General features: G+C 41.8%; 1 long non-coding RNA gene across 1 annotated transcript in view; it reads right to left on the reverse strand.

Annotated features, from left to right (window-relative positions):
* LOC133254109 (uncharacterized) overlaps nt 1-4013 on the reverse strand; it is a 28608-nt gene extending 24595 nt beyond the window's left edge. Inside the window, exons 1-3 of the long non-coding RNA XR_009738572.1 lie at nt 3427-4013; nt 1817-1898; nt 1084-1260 (exon numbers count right to left, since the gene is read on the reverse strand). This is a non-coding gene — a long non-coding RNA (uncharacterized LOC133254109). The remainder of the gene's footprint in view (nt 1-1083; nt 1261-1816; nt 1899-3426) is intronic.
* Between the last annotated feature and the right edge of the window lie 5315 nt (nt 4014-9328).

A 9328-nucleotide genomic window follows, 5' to 3' on the forward strand; every position in this document is an offset into this window, starting at 1 on the left:
TTCTGAATAAAGTAATGGTGAGTGAAGGGGTAAGGGAAGTGGGTGGCTGTTCTGCAACCCCTGGCCTACAGCTCTGGCAAACCAGCCCCCATGCGTACCCACAGGCGCCGAAGGCTAGCGCAATATTCAAAGAGCTCACTTCGGCCTCTAATTTCATTTTATACTTCTGCTCTCTAATTTTATCTCCCTCTACGTCACCAACTCCCACTCCCTCACTAATCTCCCCCACCACAAACACATGACCAAGGCAGGGCCTATGAGAGAGCCCCATCCCTCTGACTTTAGTAATTAGAACAGAGATGAACAACTAAGTCAAGATGTGCCATTAGAGTTCCCTTCTCTGGGTTTCGACTTTAAAGAGAAAAAAAAAGCAGATCTTGCCTTTTATTTTATACAATTGGAAGGATATGAATCTGGAACAGTCATATTTTTAACATGTGTTTTTACTACATCTCGAAAGCCTATATGTTGGAGGAAAGACTTATATGATGTAGAAGGGAAATGGGGGGGAATGTAGGAAGGAGAGGGTACCTGACATTACTTAGTGCTCATGTTCAAGGAGCTAACCTGACTCCTGGTTTACACAGCTCTTCCTCTCTGAGAACCACCTTGAGTCTTGTCAATAATTTCTCCTTTTTGGTTAGGCTAAGTTCAGGAGTGATTTCTCTGACTTAACTGAATACACAAAAGGATTTATATGGTCCCCCAATTCCCACCACCCCAGCAAGCTATACTCATGTGGGAATAGATGTAATAATCATGGAGGTCTGGGCAGCTGGGCATTCAAAACAAATACAAATGGCTTCACTGTGGTCAAGAGCCCCAGACAAATGAGCCAGACAGTACCCACACAGTCCTGTTTTGGAGGAATGAAGGCAACGCCTTCTGAAGGTCAAAGATTCAGGTGTTTGGGAAGACAGAGAAGATTGAGATATAGAAGTTTAGGATGATACAGAGGTACACAAAATATAGACAGGTGTTTGTGAAGAATTACGAGCAAGGAGAAAATACGACCAGTGTTCTACTTGAATTTAAGAAAACTAAAAGTGAGTTGGTTGAGGACAACTGAATGAATTGCCTTACCACATGAAATAATTCACTGGGGCTTTAGAAAATGCTTTGGAGAAATACAGATGGTTGAGATGACTCAGTGACAGAACTTCTCTTGTAGTACAGTGGCTAAGACTGTGCTCTCGGTGCCAGGGAACCCAGGTTCGATCCTTGGTCAGGGAGCTAGATCCCACATGCTGCAACTAAGACCTAAGACAGTCAAATAAATATTTAAAAAAAAATAAGTATCAACCAGTTGCAATAAACCTTATGTAGATCCTGATTTTAAGAATTAAGAAAAAGAAAGAAAGAAAGAAATGACTCAATGACATAAACTATAATACCAAACTGTTTGGCAATGTAATTACCATCAAACATTAACAGTTCGTTTCACTTAAGTATTTTGGGAGACTTATTAGGGACTCAGAGAGTAAAGCGTCTGTCTGCAATGTGGGAGACCCAGGTTCAATCTCTGGGTTGGGAAGATCCCCCAGAGAAGGAAATGGCAACCCACTCCTGTACTCTTGCTTGGAAAATCCCATGGATGGAGGAGCCTGTAGGCTATAGTCTATGAGGTCACAAAGAGTTGGACATGACTGAGCGACTTCACGTTCACTTTAGGAACTCAGAGAGAAGAATACAAAAGAAATAGGAGGCAAGCTCTGACCTCAAATGCTCCAGTGCTATGGAGAGGACAAGGCTTGACATACATGAAACACAAGGGTTTAAAAGGACATAATCACGGGCAGAATATATGCTATTTTACCTCAAAGTTTCAGTGACATAGAACCACCTGAAACCTTCTGCATCTCCACTTATGAGGATTCCATTTCCTAAACTGGATCAGACTAGATGGGAAAATGTAAAACCTTAGTATTACCAACACTTTTTTGCCCACTGAAAACGCAGTATATCTAAACCAGCAACATTCAGAATAAAATTAATTTTGGCCAGTTGATAAGCACTGCTGCTGCTGCTAAGTCGCTTCAGTCGTGTCCGACTCTGTGTGACCCCAGAGTCCACCAGGCTCCCCCATCCCTGATAAGCACTAGAGGGCTCTAAAATGACTTCCCTGGTGGCTCAGATGGTAAAGCGTCTGCCTGTAATGCAGGAGACCTGGGTTCAATCCTTGACTTGGGAAGATCTCCTGGAGAAGGAAACGGCAACCCACTCCAGGATTCTTGCCTGGAAAATCCCATGGACAGAGAAGCCTGGTAGGCTACAGTCCATGGGGTCGCAAAGAGTCAGACACGACTTCACTTTCACTTTCAGAGGGCTTTAAACATCATCATATTCCCCCTTGGCATTCTGATATGAAATCGAAAACTGAGAATGTCCTAGGATGTTGAACTACCTTTTACCCACACAGCGTGGACTTGAAGTCATGTGGATAAAAATGACAGCAAATAGAGCAAAAGGAGAATAAATATTAAACTATTACAGCTTCGTGTGTGTGCTAAGTCACTTCAGTCACGTCCCACTCTTTGTGACCCTGCGGACCATAGCCCACCAGGCTCCTCTACCTGTGGGATTCTCAATGCAAGAATCCTGGAGTGGGACACCATTTCCTCCTCCAGGGGATTTTGCCCGACCCAGGGATTGAACCCGAGTCTCTTACATCTCCTGAAAATTGGCAGGTGGCTTCTTTACCACTAGCGCCACCTGGGAAACACAACTTTGTGTTTTATTGAAGAAAAAAAAATAATGTTAGAGACGTTTGCTTTAAACTTCATAAATAACATTTCCATACACTTTTAATTCTTCATATAATACTTAGAAGCGAAAAGTGAAAGTAAAATTAGGATAACATAAATAATTTTTTAACAAGGTAAACTCAACCACAGTTGAATGCTTGAATGGAAAAAGGTTCCACTAAATGATTCCAGGGGCTATTTTTATTATCCACGTGTCTTTAGGGGAGGAGGAAACTGTTTAATCACACAATTGCTCATATTTTACTGCAATGCAAATTTCAGTTCTCTGCATCTTTATACAGTTGCATATTTTTTAAAATATAGAGCTTTAACAGAAAAAAAAAAAGCAGTCCAGAAAAAAGAAAATACAATCCAGAAATATTTTCTATGTCAGAGCTTACTTTCACACACATGGAATGAAAAAATTTAATTGAAATACATCAAAACTTGCTCATTATCTTATATATCCATGCACATTTTGGATGTTTCATATTTTCCCAGGCATCAGCACAGGTTCCAAGGAAAACTTCACTGGGTTACACTTTGTCTACACAGATAAAAGGAGGAGAATTGCACTCTTCTAAATTGGTGATGGCTTTTCACTCCAATTCAAGATTAAAGAAGTTTAAGTTCTTGCAATTATAGCTCTCTAGACCACATCAACGAGTCTTCACAGACTTACCTTCGCTAGAAACTGTACAACTGAAGAGATGAAAACACAATGACATCCCATTTAATTAGAGCTTTGCTAGATCCATTCTCTGTATATTATAGGCATCCTTCAACTGGATTCTAACACATTTAAGGCATCTGAGGAAAAAAGGTGAACAGATCTCATAACAGCTTTAAGTATGCCTCTCATTAGCTACTATTTTCATGGGGCCACAGAACTTCCTGTGGTTAATGGTTAACTCCATCTGGTGGCCTGCAGGACAGGTGGCAAATGCAGGCTCATTAGGCTCAGAGGAGACTTGAGAGGCCACCTTAATTCATTTCTCTGCCTTGAGGCTGAAGAGGATAAATATGAGATGCTATCAAATTTTTGAAGACTCTCAAGAAAGTAGATTCTAGGACATAAAAACAATAACTCCCAAAAACGTCAGCATCTAGCAACCTGCATCATCAACTCTCATTGTCACTGTCAAGATATTTTAAATCTGTGAGCCTTGGAAAATAGAGGCATGACACAACTAATCTCTGGATGTCAACATGTTTACCAGTTGTGACTCCCCAGAAAACACACATAACTTATATCTGCACAGTAAAAAAGAAGAAGAAGAAGAAGAAGAGCTCAAAGCCCTCATCATTTCTGAAGGGGTTCTAAGCCAGAATGACTTCCATTCTCTTGAAAATGAAATATTGATTTGGAGAGTAAAAGTACCAGTCCCATTTCTATTTACCAGAACTAGTCAAGATTCGAGATTTTCAAATGTTATTGTTCTCTTTGTTTCTTCTCTTTGAAATTTGTTTCTACATTGGAAACATGAAAGTGAACATGTGCTTTAAGGACTTAAAAAGAAACACACCCTTTAAATGTTAATCATGTTTATAATTATTTAGCACCTGCTCAAATAAAGACAAGAATAGCTCCAAACAAAAAGTGTTGCTTATTTTCATTGATCTTAGGATCCTGGAGAAGGAGGTGGGATTTTAGAGGGGAGAAAAATAATTCCCTGAGAGTATGACAAGGAGAAACTATGAAAAACCCTGGCAGTTGCAAATCAAAACTATCCCAAGCCTGTGACTGTATCTTTTTCTTTGATCATATCAAATCCCAATTCATGTTACAAATTACATCATGCCATGGAGTTTGTTTCTCTATCAATCCCAATCCACACCTGAGAGCCTTTGGTGACATCATGTTCTCAACCAGATGTGCTTTGAAGAATAAGGAAACGAATGTAAGATGATTGCAGACCTGCAAGTCAGGATATAAAAAATAGATCTGTGACTATTCCAAAACAGATGTTTACGGTGAGAAAAATGGCCCATGCACTTCCATGGAAAGAGTAGCAGAAGGGAAAGAGGTAGAAGAGTGAAATGTACATGTTGTAAGAAGAGACAAAGAGAAGACAAAGAGAAGAATGGAAATAAAAGCAAAGGGAGGAGATGGCAGTGTCAACTTGTGTGCAATGAGATACAGCCTGCCTTTCAGGGAAGCCAAATGCACGTGTGTCCATGAGTAGTGCATGTGTGTGTGTGTGTGTGTGTGTGCAGAGTGTGAGGGAGAGGGCTTGTGATCTGAAATTTGGGTTCAAAACACCTGTATTCTGAACCCAGATTTAGCCTTCTCTGATGACATGACCATAGGTACCATAGGTAGATGTGTTTGTTAGGGCTGCCAAAATGAAGTGCCACAGACCGGGCGGCCAAGTCAACCAGGTATGGTATTTTATTATAGCTCTGAAGGTTAGAAGGTCCAAGATCAAAGTGTCATCCGATATGGTACATATACACGATGGAATATTACTCAGCTTAAAAAGGAGCAAAACTGTGGCATTTGCAGAGATGTGGATGGACCTAGAGATCATCATACAGGGTAAAGTAAGTCAGAAAGAGAAAAACAAATACCGTATTTTAACACTTACAGGTGCAACCTAGAAAAATGGTACAGATGAACTTATTTGCAAAGAGGAAATAGAGACACAGATGTAGAGAACAAACTGTGGACCCCAAGTGGGGAAAGAGGGTGGGATGGATTGGGAGATTGGGATTGACATAGATACACTGCTGCTGCGCTGTGCTGTGCTTAGTCGCTCAGTCGTGTCCGACTCTTTGTGACCCCATGGACTGTAGCCCACCAGGCTCTTCTGTCCACGGGGATTCTCCAGGCAAGAATACTGGAGTGAGTTGCCATACCCTCCTCCAGGGGATCATCCCAACCCAGGGATCAAACCCAGGTCTCCCTCATGGCAGGATTCTTTATTGTCTGAGCCACCAGGGAAGTCCAAGAATACTGGAGTGGGTAGCCTATCCCTTCTCCAGGGGGTCTACCTGACCCAAGAATTGAACCTGGGTCTCCTGCATTGCAGGCGGATTTTTTACCAGCTGAGCTACCAGGGAAGGCCCTATATGTATACACTGCTGCTGCTGCTGCTGCTGCTGCTGCTGCTGCTAGGTCACTTCAGTCGTGTCTGACTCTGTTCGACCCCATAGACGGCAGCCTACCAGGCTCCCCGTCCCTGGGATTCTCCAGGCAAGAACACTGGAGTGGGTTGCCATTTCCTTCTCCAGTGCATGAAAGTGAAAAGGCAAAGTGAAGTCGCTCAGTCATGTCCAACTCTTTGTAACTGCATGGACTGAAGCCTACCAGGCTCCTCCACCCATGGGATTTTCCAGGCAAGAGTACTGGAGTGGGGTGCCATTGCCTTCTCCATATATATACACTGCTGCTGCTGCTGCTAAGTTGCTTCAGTCGTGTCCAACTCTGTGCGACCCCTTAGACTGCAGCCCACCAGGCTCCCACATCCCTGGGATTCTCTAGGCAAGAATACTGGAGTGGGTTGCCATTTCCTTCTCCAATGCATGAAAGTGAAAAGGCAAAGTGAAGTCACTCAGTCATGTCCAACTCTTTGCAATCCCATGAATTGCAGCACGCCAGGCCTCCCTGTCCATCACCAACTCCCAGAGTTCACCTAAACTCATGTGCATCGAGTCGGTGATACCATCCAGCCATCTCATTCTCTGTCATCCCCTTCTCCTCCTGCCCCCAATCCCTCCCAGCATCATGGTCTTTTCCAATGAGTCAACTCTTCGCATGAGGTGGCCAAAGTATTAGAGTTTCAGCCTCAGCATCAGTCCTTCCAAAGAACACCCAGGACTGATCTCCTTTAGGATGGACTGGTTGGATCTCCTTGCAGTCCAAGGGACTCTCAAGAGTCTTCTCCAGCACCATAGTTCAAAAGCATCAATTCTTCAGCGCTCAGCTTTCTTCACAGTCCAACTCTCACATCCATACATGACCACTGGAAAAACCATAGCCTTGACTAGACGGATCTTTGTTGGCAAAGTAATGTTTCTGCTTTTGAATATGCTATCTAGGTTGGACATAACCTTCCTTCCAAAGGAGTAAGCGTCTTTTAATTTCATGGCTGCAGTCACCATCTGCAGTGATGTTGGAGCCCCAAAAAATAAAGTCTGACACTGTTTCCACTGTTTCCCCATCTATTTCCCATGAAGTGATGGGACCGGATGCCATGATCTTCGTTTTCTGAATGTTGAGCTTTAGGCCAACTTTTTCACTCTCCTCTTTCACTTTCATCAAGAGGCTTTTGAGTTCCTCTTCACTTTCTGCCATAAGGGTGGTGTCATCTGCATATCTGAGGTTATTGATATTTCTCCGGGCAATCTTGATTCCAGCTTGTGCTTCTTCCAGCCCAGTGTTTCTCATGATGTATTCTACATATAAGTTAAATAAGCAGGGTAAAGCAACTAAATCGCAATAAAATTCAATTTTTCAAAAAGTGTCATCAGAGTTGGTTTTTTTTGAGGTATTTAAATAATGATTATTCTTCTCCCTGTGTCCCCTGTGTCTTCCCTCTGCACCTGTTCGTGTCCTAATTTCCTTTTATAAAGACACTGGTCATATTGGACTAGAGCCTACCCTAGTGACTTCATCTTAATTTAATTACCTCATTAAAGGCCATATCTCCAAAATACAGTCATATTCTGAGGTATTGAGGGTTAAGACGTCTACATAACATTATGTAACCTTTTCAAGGTCTTTTAAAAAAAATTAAAAGGATTATAATAAGAAGAGGGCTTCCCAGGTGGCACTAGTGGTGAAGAGCCTGCCTGGCATGAGATGGGGGCTCCATCCCTGGGTCGGGAAGGTCCTCTGGAGGAGGGCACAGCAACCCACTCCAGTATTCTTGCCTGGGGAATCCCATGGACAGAGGAGCCTGGCAGGATACAGTCCATGGGGTTGCGGAGTCAGACATGACTGAAGCCACTTAGCAAACATAATAAGAAGTAATTCAAAATGCTATTGTAATCACTAAATGAAGTAATATACTTTAAAGGTCAAATGTTCAACAGCAAGAAAATGGCTAATTACATAAAGTTCAAATAATTGACTATTATGTGAAAAATTAGAAAAAAAAATTTTAATCAAATAAGAGAATACCTCTTATATTAAGCACTTTAAAAAGCACAATTCTTGGACTTCCCTGGTGGTGCAGTGCATAAAAATCCACCTGCCAATACAGGGGTCACAAGTTTGATCCTTGGTCTAGGAAGATTCTACATGCCACAAAGCAACTAAGCTCGTGGGCCACAACTTCTGAGCCTGCACTCTAAAGCCCGGGAGCCACAGCTATGGAGCCTGCGTGCCGTAACTACTAAAGTCTGTGTACCTAGAGTCAGTGCCCTGCAACGAAAGACGCCAGGTAATAAGAAGCCTTATTATCTTATTATGCAACAAAGAGTAGCCCTCACTCACTGCAGCCAGAGAAAGCCCACTTGCAGCAACGAAGACCTGCTGCTGCTGCTGCTAAGTTGCTTCAGTCGTGCCCGACTCTTCACGACCCCATGGACTGCAGCCTACCGGGCTCCTCCATCCATGGGATTTTCCAGGCAAGAGTACTGGAGTGGGGTGCCATCACCTTCTCCGAACGAAGACCTAGTGCAACCAAAATGTAAAATTAAAAAACATAGTTCTCCTTAATATGTGTGTGAACATACTTAAATATATTTAGTTTATAACAAAAAAAAAATTTGCTGAAGGACAACATGCTGTTATGGCTAACTTTGGGTGGTGAAATTATTCAGAGACAATCTTTTTTCTTTTTGTATTAATCTATATTTTCTAAGTCAACTACAATGTGCATGCGTGCATGCTGTGGCTTCACTTATGTCTGACTCTTTGCAACCCCATGGACTGTAGCCTGCCAAGCTTCTCTGTCCATGGGATTCTCTACACAGGGATACAGGAGTGGGTTGCCATACCCTCCTCCAGGGCTACAGTGTAAATTTTATTTTGTAACAGGATAAGACTTGACTTTAATTTTAAAAGTCAAATATACTATAAGGCTCCAGTCCTCCTCATTTTCAGCTTCTGCTACATGAGTGACTACTTTCAACTCTTTTGCCTGTGTCTTCTGATCTTTATCTCCATGTTTCTAATACAGGTTTAAACTTTTTTCTCTTGATATCTCCATTTTTGTTTCTATTGATTTTCTACTATGGGCAATGAGGAATTGGGCCTCTTACACTTACAACTTCTAATTCTCCAAACATTGCCTATCTCCTATAATCCTAATCTAGTTTTATTACATTGTTATTAATTAAATATCCAGGGTTCACATTTTATGACCAATAAAACTAACCTTTTTTCTCAATTCTAAAAATTTGTTGACATCTGTTATCAATTGTCATCACCTCTCCCAAAACCATCTTTTAAGGTGGAAAAGGAAAAGCTTGTATCTCAATTACAATCGTTCTTGAAAAAAATAAGCTTGAGGGTAATTTAGCATATAATTTACTGACATGTGTAAATATATACATTTTGTAGAGTGACTATCCATGTAGTCATGTGTACACACCATGTGTAGTGTGACACATCCATGCTTAAATTTGGCTTTGTC

This window comes from Bos javanicus, chromosome 9, assembly GCF_032452875.1.
Source record: "Bos javanicus breed banteng chromosome 9, ARS-OSU_banteng_1.0, whole genome shotgun sequence".
Classification (NCBI taxonomy): domain Eukaryota; kingdom Metazoa; phylum Chordata; class Mammalia; order Artiodactyla; family Bovidae; genus Bos; species Bos javanicus.